The sequence below is a fragment of the Cimex lectularius genome, unplaced genomic scaffold (genome assembly GCF_000648675.2).
Source record: "Cimex lectularius strain Harlan isolate CLEC.00 unplaced genomic scaffold, Clec_2.1 scaffold187, whole genome shotgun sequence".
NCBI lineage: Eukaryota > Metazoa > Arthropoda > Insecta > Hemiptera > Cimicidae > Cimex > Cimex lectularius.
In genome coordinates, this window is record NW_019392726.1 from 14947 (window position 1) to 35630 (window position 20684).

Sequence of the window (20684 nt, forward strand, 5' to 3'; positions counted from 1 at the left end):
AGGAAAATCCGTGCACCCTAAACTTAAGCAGATTTGTTAAAATTGGTGTTGCCAGAGGCAACTTTGGGGAAGAAAGGGATAAGTTGATCTTATAAGTCATTCATACTAAGAAGCGGAGTTGACTCCACGAGCATCACTGTTTGAAATTATTTTTTTTGTATTTCTACGTGCACATACGTTCCCGTAGGGGTCGCAATGTCATGTAACATTGAGGTTCTTTAGCGTGCGCACCTGGCCGATTAGGTCTTATCACAGGTTTTAGATTCTTAAGTTCGGAACGTCTCACCTCCGCGCACATAAAATCTGCTGGTTCCGTGAGATTTGGTGTAGAAGCCCACAAATCCACAGACTAATCGATAGACATGCTGACTTCTCCCGTTTGCTCTTCCGAGGGGGTGGGGGTTAACGTTGTGCATTTAACCAGAGCCGCGCGTAAAGGCATACCCAAAAGATGGTCGAAATGCATCGCCCTAGTCTCCCACGCACTTTCTAGACAGAGAAGACAACTCTATCTCCCTGGATGTAGGGGCTCCGCTAGCGTCGAAACTTCCGGATACGCTTCATCCACGGTTTCGATTTTAGTGGAATCTCTAACCACCCCCTAGAGGAGATCGTGCCTATGGTAAAGGCAGCTCTGACGGCCGCCACCAACAAGCACCCAACCCCGTCCACCATTCCTCACGCATTCGAGGGACGCCGGCAGCGTAGTCATAGCTCATCGCTGGCTATATGCTCTCGGCAATCCGATTCCTACGAGGTCGGGAGGTAATTTGGAGGTCATAAGCAAGGGCTCTGGTCCACGGCCACGAATAATACACAGCCTCTTCTCTCGGTACCCGCCAGGGGTCTCACCACTCAGCCACTGCGAGTCCTTACCCATGAAGCTGGGCTTGAACTTGGAACGAAAATACGCTGCCCCGCTGTACAGTGCCTTCCCATCTTCCCGCTTTGCGTTTCTATGCGTTTTGAGGGCGATTCCCTTTTTCCGTATTTTGGTAATGCCCGCCTTTCATTACTCAGTAATTACATATACATATGCACAAGGAACCCATGTATATTCACAAACTGTTATGAGAGCGGAATTACCACCGACGAGGGTGAACACGCATATCAATGTGTAATTTACAACAGAGTTATAAACCTTAGTAAGCTTATTGTCGGAATAAATTTTAAATGTTTTACTCAACCTCATGATACGGCTGACAGCGTTGAAATCTCGAGAGTTACTGAGCGTAACGCCCGGTTTAATATTGCGCCTAGGTCGGAGTTAAGACGTACGAACGTTCTTTCACAGAGAGAAAATTTATTTAAATTTTCCCACTGTCCTGCTTAAAGAAATCATCCCCGAGATCGATTCAATCCAAGGACTTTTAAAAACCCCGTTTGGAAATCGATTCCGCGACGAAATTAGACTGACCCGCATACGAATGTTTGATTCAAGGCATGTCTTATTTATGTTTTAATGTTGAGCATGAATGAAAAACCAGTTGAACACTTGTCGTTGAATCGAATAATTTCGATGTGGAAATTTATAAAGTCTATAGAATATGAGTGAAGGAATAACAGTGTCTAGTTCCCAACGCTTTTAAACTGATATCATTTTCATTTGTAAAACCTGCATGTCTTTCTTATTGGGAAAAAAGCTTTTGTAATTACATTACACGTTTTGAACCAGAGCCCTCTCATTTTCTCTCTTTTAAGCGGCTTCGATCCGTTTTGCGAGACGATCTTGATTATTTTTCTCTCTCAAAGTTCATTGTCCTTCATGGTCTCTTGTCCCTTTAATGCTATCTCCTATTTTGGCCTCTCCGTTTCGGCTCTGCTTACTGATATTCTCCGACTTAAAGACTGACAATATTTAAAACGAAAATTGTCCAAGAAATCGTGATTTTTACCCCAAACTTGATTTTTAAGTAAAATCGTGAAAGGGTTTATTAATTTAAACATTCACATCAAACAATGAGGTCCATCGAGGCAAAAATATAATATACACTTTTTATAATATATATAACAACTATTGAAAATACATAATTGTAATAAATAGTATAACTCCAATTTGTTTATACAATTTCCATCTTTTGCCTTATTCATTACAATATATTATTTAAAATATATCAAATTGTAAATCAACGACGCTAATATAACAGTAAGCAAGGAAATGTTTTTGAAACCATAAACTCAATCAATAATTGTCACAACACAATATTGCTTTCAATAAAAAAAAATCTTTAAAAATAATCAATTACCTACCAATACCAATAGTTTGTTGCAAAATTCACCAACCTGAAACAAAAAACATAAAATACAAAGTTAATATTAAAAAATCTAAGGGTTTTTAATTTAATAAAAATAAACAAAAAAGGAAATTATTTGTTATTGAATCCGTATACTAGACATTTTTTGCTCATATTTTATTATGTTCAAAGTTTGTGTGTGGTGATTAGTGATCGTTAATCGATAATTATTCAGAACTCGTGAGATGCGGTCTGGTTTGATGTAGGTTTCAGAAAAACATTTTTTTTATCGTGCCAACGTTTCGATCTTTATTGAGATCATCTTCAGGGCATGGGATTTACAAACATTGTTTAAATTTAACAAATACATCAATTGTATTGTATAAATTCACTTTGTCCCACATTCTACATGTATTTGTTAAATGTAAACCATGTTTTTAAATCCCAGGCCCTGAAGATGATCTCAATAAAGATCGAAACGTTGGCACGATAAAGAAAATGTTTTTCTGAAACCTACATCACACCAGACCGCATCTGACGATNTATGTAAAATATTTTCTAAAAACATAGCATCGATTTTTATTAGCTTGTTAGGATTAAATCGTTTTATTTTCTTGATCATATCTATAAATGTTTATTAATATAATTACTATTGTATTGTATGTTGCCATGATAAGTTTGCTTTATTTTCTTTGCAATATCTATAAATGTAAAAAATATATTATTAATTATTATTATGTCAGGATAAATTTGTCTTATTTTCATTAAAGTATCTAAAAATGTATATTGTTATTATTGCTGGAGGGTTATAACAAATGTAATGACAGGATATTTTATTTTGTTGTTTTATTTTCTTTATATCTATAAATGGTAATTATTACCAATGTTACCACTGCATTTTATTGTATGCAATGTCGGGATAAATTTGTTTTATTTTCTTTACAAACGTATATTATTATTTCCACTATTTTTCGTGGTCCGCTTAACCAATTAATATCATTCAATTAATTAAGGTTTTTAAGTTAAGATAAAAAAGTCAGTGTCACGAGCGGGATTCGAACCCACGACCTTCGGCTTGATACGCCGCTTCTCTACCACTTGAGCTATCGTTACTTCGATCCACTCGGGCACCAACTTCCCAACTCAACCTCACCGTTTTTTATCTCAACTTAAAAACCTTAATTAATTGAATTATTATTACTATTATATATTATTGTTTGTAATGAAGACCAACCCTCATCTGTATGTCTGAGACTGTAACAGATTAAAATAAATATAAAAAAATAAATAATATTTTTTACAACTATACAACGACAAACGTACAAGAACAAATTCCAAAACATGAGATAAAACTCATATAAATACATTCATCAAAATATAGAACTATTTTATTTCAGTTCCATAAACAAATTAATGCCGTATTAAATGTAATTAGTCATTTTTCGCTACGCTGATTTATTTCGAAGATACAAGGTATTTTCTGTAATTACTGACGACGTTAAATATTCATGTCAGGTGGGCAATAATACCAAGATCGTTCTCATTTAAATTCAAAGCGTTATTTGCGTTTGAATTTGTAACATTTTAGAACTTGAAGTAAAATTCAACATCTTACGCTATGAATAAAAAATTCAACACGTTCGATTTGCTAAAATATTTATAATTATGTGTATTTTTTAATTATCCAGCGTAATAATAATCAATATATGTTAATTAGATTTAGTTAATTATATTTTTTAAAGTGTAAATTTTATTTTCTTGAACTTTACTTCGTGTTTTTCCCTCTTGATTATTTTAAAATTTACCAAGCCAATCTTGTTTTTTAAGCAACGACCCAATTGCTTAGAGTTCAACCAAGTTAACCACACTTCAGCTTTAGATTGTGATTATAAGTAAGTTTTTCAAGCCGCAATAAGTAAGAGGGCTTAATGGAATTTTAAAACCTATTAAAAACCTACCTTGTAGATCTTGTCAAAATGATATTTGCTTCAGCGTGAAAAACATTCACTTAACAAAAAAATTGTCGTCAAAAGTTCACGGTAAAACAACAAGCAAATTTTGTTCAATTATATTTTTGCCACAATTATTCACTGGCACGTATTGAGGCAAATCGGCTTTTGTTTCCGATTATTTTCGTCCATCTATCCTCGCTGATTTTGTCTGTCCGTCTAGGCATTTTTCAACTTTAGTTTTACCTATTAATTACTGTTTCTCCCTGCTTATATCCCTGACACACCACTGATCATAGGTACGCCAGAACTACAAAAATGACCAAACTACAATACAAACATGCTAATAATAGGCTTTTTAGAAAATTCCCTTATAGAATATATCACAATATTAAGAAATCATAAGGATAGTATGACCTGTTGGAACGTCATAGTATCTCTTTGGCTTGGTGCAGTTTGGACTTAACTGACAGGGTATTTTTTCTTTGAGGACAGTGAATAACTATGCCCCAAAGTCCAAATGACCTGAATGAGCTATCTAGCGTTGAAGATCTGCAGAAGGAAAAAGTCCATTGCATAGTAGGAAGATTACAACATGAAAAAACGTCACCGAAAATGGTGTAACACACCGTTTCAACCTAGTTAAGAGAGTTTCATCGTAAACTACTATAAATAAATAAAACTATTTAAAATATAATTTAAAAAATTATATGGTTTGTTTTAAGGTGAAAAGTTTCTAAAAGAACGCAAAAGAAACCGCAATGAAAACCTGGAGTTTATGAGCCAAAAGTTGAAACCCACAGTATATTTGAAGCTGAAACTTTGTTTATGAATAAATAATTGCAACAACCTTTTGTTAAAATTGAACAAGGTTTATTTCTTTTCAAATAGTTTTTAAAAAGAAATTCGTAAAATTAGAGAAGTTATTAGAGTGGTATTTTTCATTTGAACAGGTGAAATTTGCTTAAATCATAATAACTCTGTCTCACTTTATCTATGTTACTCCCTCACTCTGTCATTTATCTCTCCGTTTTGCTCTACCAATCTCTCTTACTCACTCACACTCAAACAACTCTCTCTCTCTCTCTCTCTCTCTCTCTCTCTCTCTCTCTCTCTCTCACACACACACACACACACACACACACACATATTCTCTATCTCTCTTTCTGGCACAAACAATTTTCTCCTTTTTGGTAAAAAATAATTAAACTAATTATTTTTGTTGCAAGAGTTATTATGGATACTTGCAGTTTAGTTTTTTTCTTCTTCATAATATGTATACTGGGTGTCCCAGTTCCTTCTGACGAAACTCAGGGAATCGATTCTACTCTTCGTTTGGAGCAAAAAATGCTCAGGAGAAAATTTTCGTTAATTTCTCTGTTTTGAAGATATTCGTCAATTTAGGTTTTTTCAACTTTTCACTACCTTACCACATAAAAACGCTTACAACTTCCAAAATGTTGAGACTACAACAAATCTAATTACACCAGTTGAAAAAACGCTACATTTGCTGAAGATACTTCCATTTGCTATAATCTGAGTGACATAAAATGTTAGCCAATATCAGTTGGAACATATCAAAATTACAAAATTTAAAATTTTGGTGATGATTACACGTTCTACTGAGGTTACAAAAAAACCTACAACTGGTCAAATTTTACAAAAACTTCTTCATCTAATATGCTTCACGGTTTTTAAATAACGTTCTAGTAGAGTTGAAAAATAACAATTGAATGTTCGAAAACGTGAGCTAAGGTAAATTTGAAGGGGGGGGGTAAAAATAAATCAATTAGAACTCGCTTTGTAAAATAAAAATGACACATCTGTAATCTCACAAAACCCATGCCAGAAAGCTTCATACAATAAAATGCAACGGTTCTTCTTGTAGCAAGCACCTAATAACAAAGGAGGAACTTTTCAGAGGAAATGCTCAAAGTGGTTGCTTCTCGAATGCATAACTGACTTTCTGAATTTCTACCCCTTTTTTGTAACCTCAGTAGAACGTGCAATCATGACCAAAATTTTACATTTTGTAATTTTGACATGTTCCAACTGATATTGGCTAACATTTTATGTCATTCAGATTATTGCAAATGGAAGTATCTTACAGCAAATTTAGCGTTTTTTCAACTGGTGTAATTGGATTTGTTGTAGTCTCAACATTTTGGAAGTTGTAAGCGTTTTTATGTGGTAAGGTAGTGAAAAGTTGAAAAAACCTAAATTGACCTAAATTTATAATACAACCTAAAGATCGTATTTATTTATACATCATTGTTAACTGTAACCAAGAATTTTATGTAGTAATCTTTATTTATCTATATCTCCGTCTTATTCACTGTACATATAACTTTATCTCACTCGTTTTTCTTTATATATTTAATAATAAGCCAGGTTATCCATCTTAAGATATTAGAATAGTATTCTGTTACTAATGTTGTTCAGTATTTGTGATGCTTTAAAAAAAAATATAAGGATGAAAAGGAATCTATCTCTCCTTTCACAGGTCTCAGACACAAATTTTTCTGATTGCTTTAATTTATCTGTAAGTTTGTTTTGGATTTTGTGCCAATGTCTGCCAAATGATGCTAATCCGCAAAACAAAAATGCATCAATTAATTTGCCTGTTTATTTGAACCACGTTCCAAAATCTCTCTCTCTCTCTCTCTCTCTCTCTCTCTCTCTCTCTCTCTCTCTCTCTCCCTCTCACCCTCTCTCTCTCGCTTTTCCCTATCTCTCTTTACGTTCAAATTCGTCCACACCGAGTAAAACTTGTACCAACACTATGTGCCCGAAGCACACTAAGGTGCACAAAACGAAATTTAGCAACGGCTCGCCGATCCTTCACAAATTCCATAGCCGAATAGGAAATATAGATTTTTTAAAATTATTTAATCTATCAACGGGAATTTAACAAGGCATCCAGCGAATATCCTTGATATTACACTAGAGATATCTCAGCAGCTTACGTGAGTCACGGTGTGAAAGGCGAAAGAACGATCAAAGGAAGGATATAGCCAAGAGAAAAAGGGAAAGTGGAACGGAGCCGAGAGATTTTTCATGCGTTCGAATCCTATTTAATCGAACGGCAAAGGAAGCTTTTTGTTACCTAACAACTTGACACACAAATAATCGGGTTCAATTTTTTATCGAATAAATTTTATAAACACTATGTGAATCGGTATCAATATTGGACATAGGTTTGATTGGAAACGCAGAAATTTCGTCAGTGGGAAATTTGACATGCTGATCAGGCTTATAAATTTTCATTTCAAATAGACGTATAAACGTGAAATCGATCACTGCCTACTCAAAACTCATTAGAGTTTAGTCACAAACGGCTTGCGGATATCAAAGGTCGCTGTATACTAGTTCACAGCGAAACGGTTAAGGTCTGGTTCCCTGTATAACTCTCAGTCGAATAGTTACGCAAACTTATTAATTGGCGCAATGCAACAAATCGATGCTAATTATTCTAATTTCTAGGAACATTCTGCGAAAACGCGTCATAAACTATACGGAATCGTGTGTTATGGAGCTATTAAAAAAATATTAGTATATATTGTTTTTATGTGAGGTCTTGGTTGCGATGAAAAGTTAGTATCAAGAGGGGGATTCGAACTCAGGACTTTCGGCTCGATAGCTACTTGATCTGTCGTGACAACAAGTGGCTAGAGCAGCGGCTTATTGAGCCGAAGGTCGTGGGTTCGAATCTCACTCTTGGCACTAAATTTTTCATCTCAATCAAGACCTTACATAAAAAGAATAATTAATTGAAATAATTAATATGATCAATTAGACCACTAAACATAAATGGATTATTATGTATATATTTTATATGTTTTTTGAGACTTTTCCTGCTTGCAAGTAGAAAGTTAGTTTTTAATTGTACTTCGTTTGTCTTCAAAAGCAGATGACAATTAGGTTCTGAATACAGACTATACAGATTATTTTTATCTATATATTGGGATTTAAAAAAAAAAGTTTTATATTTTGCGTAACTATGGCCAAGATTGAACGGTTCACCAAATTTAGACCGGATTATTATTATCTTGTCCAAAACTGCTTTCTTCCGTTCTGTTTCTTTCAAAACGTACGGCGTGTAACGGGAAAAGAAATTGTGATGGTGAGAAAGCCCATTCAATCCCACGACCTTTCAGGCAATAACAAAATCCCAAGAACCTGTACATTTGATCAAAAATTGCAAATTTCAAACCTACCAACGTACTTTTGAATGTGTAAAGGAGTTGAAATAGAAAAAAAGAAAACGGACGGGAAATACGTGCCCCAAGGACGATAAGAAAGGGCAAGTAAGACTACTTAGTTTCCTGTGATAATTACCAAGGAAAAGTTTCCATCCGCACACCTTCATTGTTAAGTTTAATTTATTTATTAGTTCCTGACTTGATTGAACCTCCCGGATTATGAAATAGGTATTAAAGATTAAGTTTAATTCTGATTTATTCAAAGCTACAATCCGCTTTAATTAAGGATTAAGTCTTGAGAATACATGCGACTGATTGGAAAAAGAATGACAACAGAGGTCCTGTGATGACCTCAGCTGTTTGACCGCCCATAAACTTTCCTCTTTATATATATAAAACTCTCCCAAAACTTTCTCTGGAATAAATTTCAATTTAAAAATATTGGTTTAAAGTTAACGTGAAACCAAACAAGGTCAACTAGTAAATAATAAATTTGTATTCCTATAGGCCACTTAATTTAGATTTAAAGTCAGCTGAGAAAAACCTATCCGGATAATCCGTTAAAGATTTTTTTTTAAAGTGAAACAGTGAACCAAGGCGATCTGGATGAATCATCTGCTTATACCTTGGTACACACATGTCAATAATAGGTTAGTTCCCAGTCGATAAACAGTTTTTGCATGTAAACAATTGGCGAAAAAAATTGTCAACATTATTCGGCTCAAAACATATTTTTTAAAAATATTTTTGCAAAAATTATCAGCGAAATCTGTAAAAAAGTCCTGGACAATTATGAAAACCTTTGAACCAGAATAACAGGTCAATTAATAAAAAAGTTATTTGGAAAATTGAAAAAGTGTCAATAATTGGTGACTTTACCATACTAAGTATTTTCTTCAATTGGTTCATATTTTTGATGCCATGTGTAGGTTTTTTATACAGTAGGAGCATACATATTATTTATAGGTTAACAAATGCCCTCTGTGTATAGATTGGAAAATTCTGCGATTTTTTTTTCTTAAGAATAATTCCCATTGACCATATTTTTATCCTATTTTTCACTTGCTAACTTCTTGTTGATAACTCAGGTTGTGTTTTGTATATAGTTACTTTTTCTTTTCTTGTTTAAGGACTTTTGTAAAAACTTAATAATTAAAAAGTTATTTCTTTAAGAAAGTATCGCTTGACCTTTTGGCCCAACCAGCGAATTGAAAAAGAAATTATAAAATAAATACGAACATTTTGATACAAACATGAATAAATTAGTAAAAGTAATTAGCCAGGGGATAAATCAAGGCTATTCTTTTATTCAGGAACCATCAATATTAAGTAACATATTAAAAGTTCCCTTGCTAAGTTCATTTCTAACTGGGTTTAAACGAATTCTGATAATAAGCTTCGGCTGGATTTCGTATTCCAACTTTTCCTTCCGGTCCCGTTAATAAAGACATCCAAGCTCTTTAAACCTCGGGTTGGATTTGTACGGAATTCAAGTTATCCAAACTCGCCTGAGGTATTTTATTTTGTTGAAAATTCCCAACTGCAATCTAATTCATCGTTGAACTGTTTTCAATGAAAGTTAATTGCAAAAATATCTCCAAAAGTTGAACCATGCGTTGAAACAGGGAGAAAATCTTCTTTAAGTTATGTCTAAAATATATACTTCGACAATAAAGATAAGCAGCGGACCAAAAATTAATATCACTATCTGCTAGATTCTAAAGTAACCGAAGGGCACAAAGGAGGAGAATAACTCGGCGGGTTGACTTTTTAGTGACCAGCCGAGGACATTGTCAACTGACGTTATTCACGAGGAAAACTCGAAGAGAAAGTTGCAACGGTTCAAGGAATTATCACAAAAGGATTAAAAGTGTTCCGAGCGGTTTAAACATGGTTTACATAGATTAGTCATGTTTTCAAACACGATAGCCATTTTAGTTTTGCATACAAAATAAACAGTCAATATTGTACATAAAATTATAAATTTATGGAACTTAAAAGATTTTTTTAGAGATTGAAACCGTAAATGGGGACAAATACTACTTTTCAAATGAGAGAAAGGGTAATTTCGTTTAAAAAAACAAAATATGTTTTATTTATGATTTAAAAAGGCTTAAACATTTTGAAAAAACAAACAAGATTTAGCTCTTAGATTTAAATAGGGAGCAAATATTTTGTAACAAATAATATAACATCTTTATAAAACCTAACAATCTAACCAGTCCCAAACACTGTCCTAACCTAAGAATATTCTGATTTTATTTAGTTAATTTTATCTATCTATTTTACAAGTTTTGCTTCGTCCAGGATTATTTTTTCCTAATTCTATAGTTGGATCCTGGTATGTAAATTTCTATTTTGCTTCTTTACTTCTGCACTGAAAATGTCAAACGTAACCTTATCAGTATCTAACCTTGTTTAACCTATCCTAACCAATTTCTAACGCTAACCTAACATAATAAGATTCTGAATTTATTTAGTTATTTTCATCTATCTAGATTAAAAGTATGTCTTCATCAAGAATTGTTTGTTCATAATTCTATTGTTGGATCTTATTATGTAAATTGCTATTTTATTTCTTCACTTCTACGGCGAAAATACCTAACCTAACCTACAACATCGAAAATCCTGCCTCACCGATGTTCACCTTAAACTAACCTAACATAAGAAGATTCTGAATTTACTTACTTATTTTATCTATCTAGATTAAAAGTTTTGCTTATTCAAGAAGTGTTTGTTCATAATTTTATTGTTGGATCCTATTGTGTAAATTGCTATTTTGTTTCTTTATTTCTACGACGAAAATCCATAACCTAACCTAGACCATCCGAAAGCCTACCTAACATATGCTAACCTTCACCTAATCTAACCTAAAAAGATTTTGAATTTATTTAGTTATTTGATCTATCTAGATTAAAAGTTTTTCTTCTTAAAGAATTGATTGTTCATAATTTTACTGTTGGATCCTGCTGTGTAAATTACTATTTTGTTTCTTTCCTTCTACACCGAAAACCTCTAACTTTTGTCAGTCCGTAACTCTACCTAACCTTAACCTAACCAACCAAAGAAGATTCTGTATTTATTTAAATAATTTTTATCTCACTAGGTAAAAAAGTTCTGCTTCTTCAAGAATTGTTTCATTAATTGTTCATAATTCTACTGATTTGCTATTTTGTTTCTTTACTTCTCGGCGAAAATCCATAAGCTTAAACAGTCCATAACCTTGCATAACCTATCTAACCTTAACCTAACCTAAGAAGATTCGTATTTAGTTTATTATATAGTTTATTTATTTTAGTCTATCTATTTTAAATTTTTGCTTCTTCAATAATTGTTTGTTCATAATTCTAATATTGGATCCTCTTAATTGCTGGTAAATTGGTTAATCGCTGTTTTGTTTCTTTACTTCTGCAGCAAAAATTACTCTATTGTTGTACACAATGAAATCAAACTTTTCCTGACACAGTTTTTTAGTCTAAACATCATGCATTTTCTTATCTCCCGGCTCTTAAGACGAACAACAAGAATCTTTATTTTCGAAGTTCTGAATTTCTATTGACGGATCTTCAAGTGGGGCTGATTCATCTTAGAAAATTTTTAATCTCACTTCACAAGCACTGCTGATATTGTAAGTCAAATAGTAGGTTACGTAATGAAAACAAATATCAAAACATTACACATTTTTATTTACCGTTATGCAACTAAAGATCAAACCAAAATTAATAAAAGTGCGTGGTTGTGAAGATGAACTGTATTCTAATCGTTCCTGATAATGTTGGTCCGCATATTCTCGATGTGCACGCCTGACTGCGTTATAACTGCCTGTGGATAATCATTTACTGGAGAAGAAAGGAGAATGTCGAGATTCGATTTGTCTGACTGGCAAAGCCATTGATAACCAGCGGACCAGGATGATCGGAGAAGATCGAGATAGAGTTGATCGCATCCCAAACCTCAAAACATTTCCCAGTTTAAATCAATTTTCGCTGAAGTTTTTACTTTTTTATATAAATTTTAAAATATGCAAGATAAGCTTTTGACAAACATCACCGAAGTTCGTAAAATTTAAAAAAAGTTTGTTAAAAAGTAAGTTCTTTTCCTCTCAAAAAGATAAGTTGAAAAATTTGACTAGCCCTTACACAAACATATATTTTTTTTTTAATGTAATGATAATGTCAATAATAAATATAAGACACAACAAGTAAACAAAAAAGTTATCTTTTACGTCAATTTACAATTCCTAACCATTCGATTTTTTTTCATTTAAATATTTAACTTTTTACGTTATTAAAAGTGCAAGTTTGGTCTATTTAAGACAGCATTGCATGATTTTTTAACATTGGGTTAATTATTGGCATTTTTTTATAATATAGACATGAGTTAAAATTTGAGAACTTATTATTTACGTAAGAACAAAAAAATATTGACCTCGTGTTTATACAAATGTTAAAATTTCATGCTAAAGCTTAAAAAATGGGAAGAATTCTATATAATAAAAAACTTATATTTTGCATTATAATTTTTCGCTTAATTTTTTTTAGCTTGACGAATTTTTAGCAGATAAAAATTGAAGTTTTTTAAAAACATTATGGCACAAAGTATAAAATTTATTGTACATGGTTCAGAATTGTTTTTAGATTATTTCCCCCTTCATAGGTCAACTACGCCAACTACGTTTTTTTTACTTAGAAGAGACCAGATTAGATTTTTATCATGTCTTATTGAAAGATAAAACGAATTATTTTTAATATTAAGTATTGCCTCTGGACAAAAATTATTACAATTATTTTTGTGCGTTGAATAATTATTTCTTTCAAATAAACATGATGTTTTCATTCTTTTTTTTTTTTTTCTAAATCGACTATTTGTCGACATAATTGTGCTGGCCTATGTTAAAACTGGTTTATAAATATTTTACCGCATTTTCCCCTCGTTTATTACATTGGCCAGTATTGCAAATAATCGGGCCAACTCGACACGCCCAGGTCTATTTGAAAAATTAAACCACCAAGCCCTTCGATGCAGATTTTCTCGCTACGATCCACTTATTATTATCCAAAAGTTGTATGACATAAATAGAAATTTATAAAATTATCAGTACAAAAAGACGAGAAAAATTCCGACAAATGTTTTAGAGGCGTCGGTGGCCGCAACGGTTTAGGCGTTGACACGGCGTTCATCACTGTAAGGTAAAGGTCCCGGGTTCGAATCCAGCGGCCGTGCATTCGAACCCAACATATTTACAAATGGCGTTTTTTCCAAATTTTGTAAATTTATGTTTGCAAATTGAAAGTTTATATTATGAGGACTTGCACTAAGTTAGATGACTTTTTACGAAATGAAAATAGATTTTAAAAACTTTTTGTTTTTGGAAAAATCGCCATTTGTACGTATGTCGGGTTCGAATGCACGGCCGCTGGATTCGAACCCGGGATACTTACAAATGGCGTTTTTTCCAAAAACAAAAAGTTTTTAAAATCTATTTTCATTTCGTAAAAAGTCATCTAACTTAGTGCAAGTCCTCATAATATAAACTTTCAATTTGCAAACATAAATTTAAAAAATATATAAAGATATAAACAAAACCAGAATAGTATTGTTTTTAAAATAATCGATATTTTAAGTAGTATTTTTATATAAAATATCACTTATGTTTCAGATCATTGTTATCTAATTATGATTATCGGTTATCAATGATGGTAAAAGTTCAGTAACTGTTTTATTTAAAATTTATCAAACGCTTCCGATAAGATCCTTCATGAACAAATATGGGCCTTTTTTTAGTCCTTCCATTGATAAATTGATTCCTTCAGTACACCAGGAGACAATTCAATTAAACTCACCGTAACCGTGATTGTCAGGGTGGCATAGTAATTAATTTTTCCTAGTGACCAGTTAGAAAAAGTTATGACACAATATGGAGCTCGATTTTCTCTTACCTCACACAGGTGACCCCATTGTAAAGTGTAATTTTGATCTAATATATAGTTACGACTGAAGGGGAATCCTTTTACCGAAGTAAACCCACTTGCAAACATTGCGCGTTTTATTTCATAATTCTCGGTGAAAATTCTGTCGTATTTTGATACGTGATCGATAGGAAAAGTTTTTAAAAGTAAATTAAATTATACTAACAAGTAATTAGGGGTGAGGTCCATCTTACCCTGCTTCATTTTTGTACAAATTTAATAAAAATTTACAGAGACTATAATTTTGTTAGTAAACTGTCCTGGAGCTATTGTCAAATTGGGTCAATTATTGACTGTGCAATTTAAATTAAAATTGATGACGTCATTCTTACTATATTTCATTTTTATGTAAACAAATTTCATAAAATTATTTAAAAATTATATAATTTTGCTAGTAAACTTTTCTGAAGCTATTGTCACATTGAATAATTATTGAATGTGCAATTTAAATTGGAATTAATGCAATTACAAAAATATCCTACTATATTTCCTCTTCATAAAAACAAATTTCAACAATATAAAATTTTACTTCGGAGACGATGATAAGCTTAGAAACTTACATCATATACACTTACAGAAATATTAATTTAACTTTTAATCTTTAAAAAAAATTTAAGTGTGAATGTTTCTGATTGACTAAATAAACTCAATTTTTTTACAATGTATGCTGCGTTTAAGACAATTTCGTTTCGTCAATCCTGACATAAAATATTACATTTTAATTGGGCATTAGCTTTAGAACCTGACATAGAAAACTACCCGTAGTCATTATCAGCGACAATTATTGACTGTTCAACTTAAATTTGAAAAGATAAATCCTGGTTTGGGGGTGGGTATGAGGTCAAATTTTAATATATATATATATATATATAAAATTAATATATACGTTTACTTTGAAGATGATGGCAAGTCTTAAAGGAAAAAGGTGATGTTGAAATCTTTCTGGTTGACTAATTGAATTCAAGTGATTTTTTTTTAAATCAATGTGGGCTGCATTTATGAAAATTTGTTTTCCACAATTCTGCCACAAAAATTACGTTAATTTCGTTTTAATTTTAGAATCTGAAATAGTAAACAGCTATTAATATTTCATAGGCTAAGCTAATTGTGAACAGCCTTATGAATATGAAACAAATATTGACTGTTCGACTTAAATTTGAAGGAATCAGTCCTGCATTTGGAGGTGGGTCGACGCCAATCTTACTATATTTTATCTTTATATAAACAAATTTATATATATATATACATATATATATTTACTTCAGAGATGATGACAAGTTTTAAAGGAAATACGAGAACTTGAAAACTTTCTGATTGAATAATTGAACTCAAATGATGTTTTTATCAATACGTGCTAAGTTTAAGAAAATTTGTTTTCGTCAATTCTGCCATAATTATTACATGTTATTTGTTTTTAGTTTTAGTAGTTGAAATAGTAAGCTGACCTGAAGCCATTATGAACATAGTCAATTATTGGCTGTTCAACTTGAATTTGAAAGAATCAATCCTGTATTTGGGGTGGGACGAGGTTAATGGTACTATATTTTATTTTTATATAACCAAATTTTAACAAAATTATTGTATATATTAACTTCAAAGATGATAGCATCTCTTCAAGGAAAAACGAGATATTGAAATCTTTCTGATTGACTAATTGAACTCGAATTATTTTTTATCAATGTATGCTCCATTTAAGACAATTTGTTTTCGTCAATTCTACCACAAAATATTACACGTTTATTTGTTTTTAATTGTAGCTTCTGAGATAGTATATTGTCCTGGAGTCATTATGAACATGAGTCAGTTATTAACTATTCAACGTAAATTTCAAACAATCAATCCTTTTTTGGGGGGTACGAGGTCAATCAAACTACATTTTTATATAAGCCAATTTTAATAAAATTAATGTATATATTTACATCAAAGACGATGGAAAGTTTTCAAGGAAAAACGTGAATTTGAAATCTTTCTGATTGGTTAATTGACCTCAAACGATTTTTTTATCAATGTGAAGAATGTTATGTATTATATATGTATTATCAATGTATTCTGCATTTTAGACTATTTGTTTTTCTCAATTCTGCCATAAAGTATTACATGTTGATTTGGTTTTAGTTTTAGAATTGTGTGGTGATTAGTGACCGTTAATCAATAATTATTGAGAAATCGTGAGATGCGGTCTGGACCGCATCTCACGATTTCTGAATAATTTAGTTTTGGAATTTGAAATAGTAAACTATCCTGAAGCCATTAGGAATATGAGTTCAATTATTTACTGTTCAATTTAAATTTGAAAGAATCAATCCTGTATTTGGTAGGTGTGACGAGGTCAATCGTACTATAATTTATTATTATATAACCAAATTTTTCATAAAATTAATATAAATATTTACTTCAGAGATGATGGAAAGTCTTCGAGGAAAAACGTGAAGTTGAAATCTTTTCGATTGACTAATTAAACTCAAATGATTTTTTAATCAATGTATGCCGCCTTTAAGAAAATTTGTTTTCGTCAATTCTGCCATAATGATTACATGTTATTTGGTTTTAGTTTTATTACTTGAAATAGTAAGCTGACCTGAAGCTATTATGAACATAGTCAATTATTGGCTGTTCAACTTGAATTTGAAAGAATCAATCCTGTATTTGGGGTGGGACGAGGTTAATGGTACTTTATTTTATTTTTATATAACCAAATTTTAACAAAATTATTGTATATATTAACTTCAAAGATGATAGCATCTCTTCAAGGAAAAACGAGATATTGAAATCTTTCTGATTGACTAATTGAACTCGAATTATTTTTTATCAATGTATGCTCCATTTAAGACAATTTGTTTTCGTCAATTCTACCACAAAATATTACATGTTTATTTGTTTTTAATTGTAGCTTCTGAGATAGTATATTGTCCTGGAGTCATTATGAACATGAGTCAGTTATTAACTATTCAACGTAAATTTCAAACAATCAATCCTTTTTTGGGGGGTACGAGGTCAATCAAACTACATTTTTATATAAGCCAATTTTAATAAAATTAATGTATATATTTACTTCAAAGTCGATGGAAAGTTTTCAAGGAAAAACGTGAATTTGAAATCTTTCTGATTGGTTAATTGACCTCAAACGATTTTTTTATCAATGTGAAGAATGTTATGTATTATATATTTATTATCAATGTATTCTGCATTTTAGACTATTTGTTTTTCTCAATTCTGCCATAAAGTATTGCATGTTGATTTGGTTTTAGTTTTAGAATTGTGTGGTGATTAGTGACCGTTAATCAATAATTATTGAGAAATCGTGAGATGCGATCTGTCTGGTGTGATGTAGGTTTCAGAAAAATATTTTCTTTATCGTGCCAACGTTTCGATCTTTATTGAGATGTTATTTGGTTTTAGTTTTATTACTTGAAATAGTAAGCTGACCTGAAGCTATTATGAACATAGTCAATTATTGGCTGTTCAACTTGAATTTGAAAGAATCANATATATATATATTTGCTTTGAAGATGATGGAAAGTCTTAAAGGAAAAAGGTGACGTTGAAATCTTTCTGGTTGACTGATTGATTCAAGTGATTTTTTTAAATCAATGTGTGCTGCATTTAAGAAAATTTGTTTTCGTCAATTCTGCCGTGACAATTACGTTAATTTCGTTTTAATTTTAGAATATGAAATAGTAAATCGTCCATTGTAAACAGCCATTATGAACATGAATCAAATATTGACTATTCAACTTAAATTTGAAGGAATCAATCCGGTATTTGGAGGTGGAACGACGCCAGTCGTACTATATTTTATTTTTGTATAACCAAATTTTTATAAAATTAATGTATATGTATATATACTTCAGAAATGATGACAAGTCTTAAAGGAAAAACGGGAAGTTGAAAACTTTCTGATTAACTAATTGAACTCAAATGATTTTATTTTGTCGACTTCTGCATTTAAGAAAATTTGTTTTCGTCAATTCTGCTATAAAATATTACACGTTGATTTGGTTTTAATTTTAGAATCTGAAATAGGAAACTGTCTTGGGGCCATTATGAACATGAGTCAATTATTGACTTTTCAACTTAACAGAATCAATCCTGTATTTGTGGTGGGACAAGGTTAATCATACTACATTTTATTTTTATATAACCGAATTTTAATAAAATTAATGTATATATTTACTTCAAAGACGATGGCAAGTCTTCGAGGAAAAACTGAAGTTGAAATCTTTCTGATTGGTTAATTGAACTCAAATGATTTTTTTTTATCAATATGTCCTGCGTTTAAGAAAATTTGTTTTCGTCGATTCTGCCAAACTATTTACATGTTGATTTGGTTGTAGTTTTAGAATTTGAAATAGTAATCTGTCGTGAAACCATTATGAACATGAGTCAATTATTGACTTTTCAACATAAATTTGAAAGAATCAATCCTGTATTTGGCGGTGGGGTCATATAAATATAAACATATTCTTAAAAGATAAATAATAATTTTACTTCAAAAAGAAATATATAATATTACTTCAAGTTGTTTAAAATTTTTTGAATGACTATTTAAACTCAATTGAATATTTTTTAACTACTATATGTTGATTTCAATTTTAATTTTTTACCCCAGGTTGTTTGAACGATAAATTTTGCTCCGATGTTTTTTTATCAAAGAAGATCATTAATGACATTGTGTGATATTGTTACTGAAGTGGTACTGGATCGGAACACGCGACCGCATATTTGTGCTCTTTCATTCTGAGGCCGAATAGTCTATTGATCTTCCCTCGTAGCGGCAAGAGTTCATGCCTTTTCGACCGGCACGTCTACATAAAATCTTTTCACGTATTTACCGTTAATCTATCTCTTAATCTGCTTATCTCATTTCGACCCGATTGTCCGTTTAAGAGGTGTGGCCGAGAATTCAACCCCGATACTCGACTTAAAATAACAAAGCTTTGAACAAATAAAAAAATCTATTATAATATATTTTTTGTTGCATGATGCTTTTTTTATCTATAGTGAAAGGGTTTGCCTTTTTTACCTTAGTGTAATTGAGCTAAGCCCTGTCTGACGATGGGTTAGACTGGAACGGTGTACATCCCCCCTAGACAACACTGTACCGACTGGGTGAGTGCGCATGTACGCCTGTAACTCGATACCTGATCCAGCACAGCGCAGTCTGCTTACCCCTGCTACCGACGGCAACCTTCACTCACTGGCGATGACACAGTCTGAAAAGGAGAACTGAATGAAACAATTGCCCCACTCTGTTACCTATCGGCTATCTCTTTGGGGCGAACCTGTGGTGGGGCTGACTAGTTTTGCGTTGTCCGCTTCTCATTTTCTAAACTTGACAAAGCTAAAAACAACTTAATTATTGGCAAATAAGCACTAAGACCTGTATAGAAGATGGCCATATTATCTTTTTTTATTACTAACTGTATTAATAAAATATGCATCTCGTAATTTGAGGTTATCTACCTATTTATATTTATACACTGTATATCATGTGTTGAGGGGAGTCTCCCAGTTTTGTGCAAGGTTAGTCCTTGATGAGGAGGTCCCGAGGCCATCTCCGCTTTACTCGGCTGACAGGATTGTAGGGATGGATTATGTTGGATATGGATTGGGCTAGTGGGTTGGGGTGAATAGACAGTTTGTCGTGGAACTGGGTGAATTTGGACGGGATTAATTTATTTACAAAGGATATTTTGTGGATGGTGGCGTTGGAGTCATAGTAAGGAACGTTAACTATAATTCTAAGGATTTTGGATTGGAAGGATGCATTCGTTCGATGTTGGTAGGTTTAGCGGTGCCTCACAGTTCTAGTCCGCATGTCCAAATCGGGTTCAGTGTTCTGTACAGTGTTAGTTGGTTTTTGTCAACAAATTAGATTTGCGTCCGAGTAGTTTGTAGAGTAGTCCGACTCATCTATTCAGTTCTTGCCTTTTTATGTGGATGTGTTGTATCTACGTTAGTCATGAGTCAAGGTAGAGCCCAAGGTATCGTACCCAGTCAGCTTTGGAAATAGGGATGTTGTTGAGGTGTATTGTGCATTCGCTTCGGAGGGTAAATGTAATATGGGTGCACTTGTTTTCATTCATTTTTATTCTCCATATTTTGCTCCGTTCTGCAATACGATATACGTGTGATTGGAGCTCCTCCGAAGCTTTTTCACGATCGGGATTGGAGCTTGGCTTACAGAGTAACCCTGGATTTCTTGTGTTTATACTCTCATTTTTCTTTTTTAATACTTTTCATCATGGATAAATTTTATTATGCTTTGTTTTTGTGGTAGGCCTGTTGCTTTTATGCAAATGCAGACCATAACTTGGCGAATGTTCTAAA

The 20684-nt window shown here is 32.3% G+C and overlaps 1 long non-coding RNA gene across 1 annotated transcript; it reads right to left on the reverse strand.

The window, feature by feature from the left end:
* Nucleotides 1-2029: 2029 nt before the first annotated feature.
* On the reverse strand, nucleotides 2030-19686 carry LOC112126853. Its single transcript, XR_002910264.1, has 3 exons — nucleotides 19637-19686; nucleotides 19378-19567; nucleotides 2030-2283 (listed from the first exon to the last, which is right to left on the reverse strand). It is a non-coding gene; the product is annotated as an uncharacterized LOC112126853 (long non-coding RNA).
* Nucleotides 19687-20684: the final 998 nt, after the last annotated feature.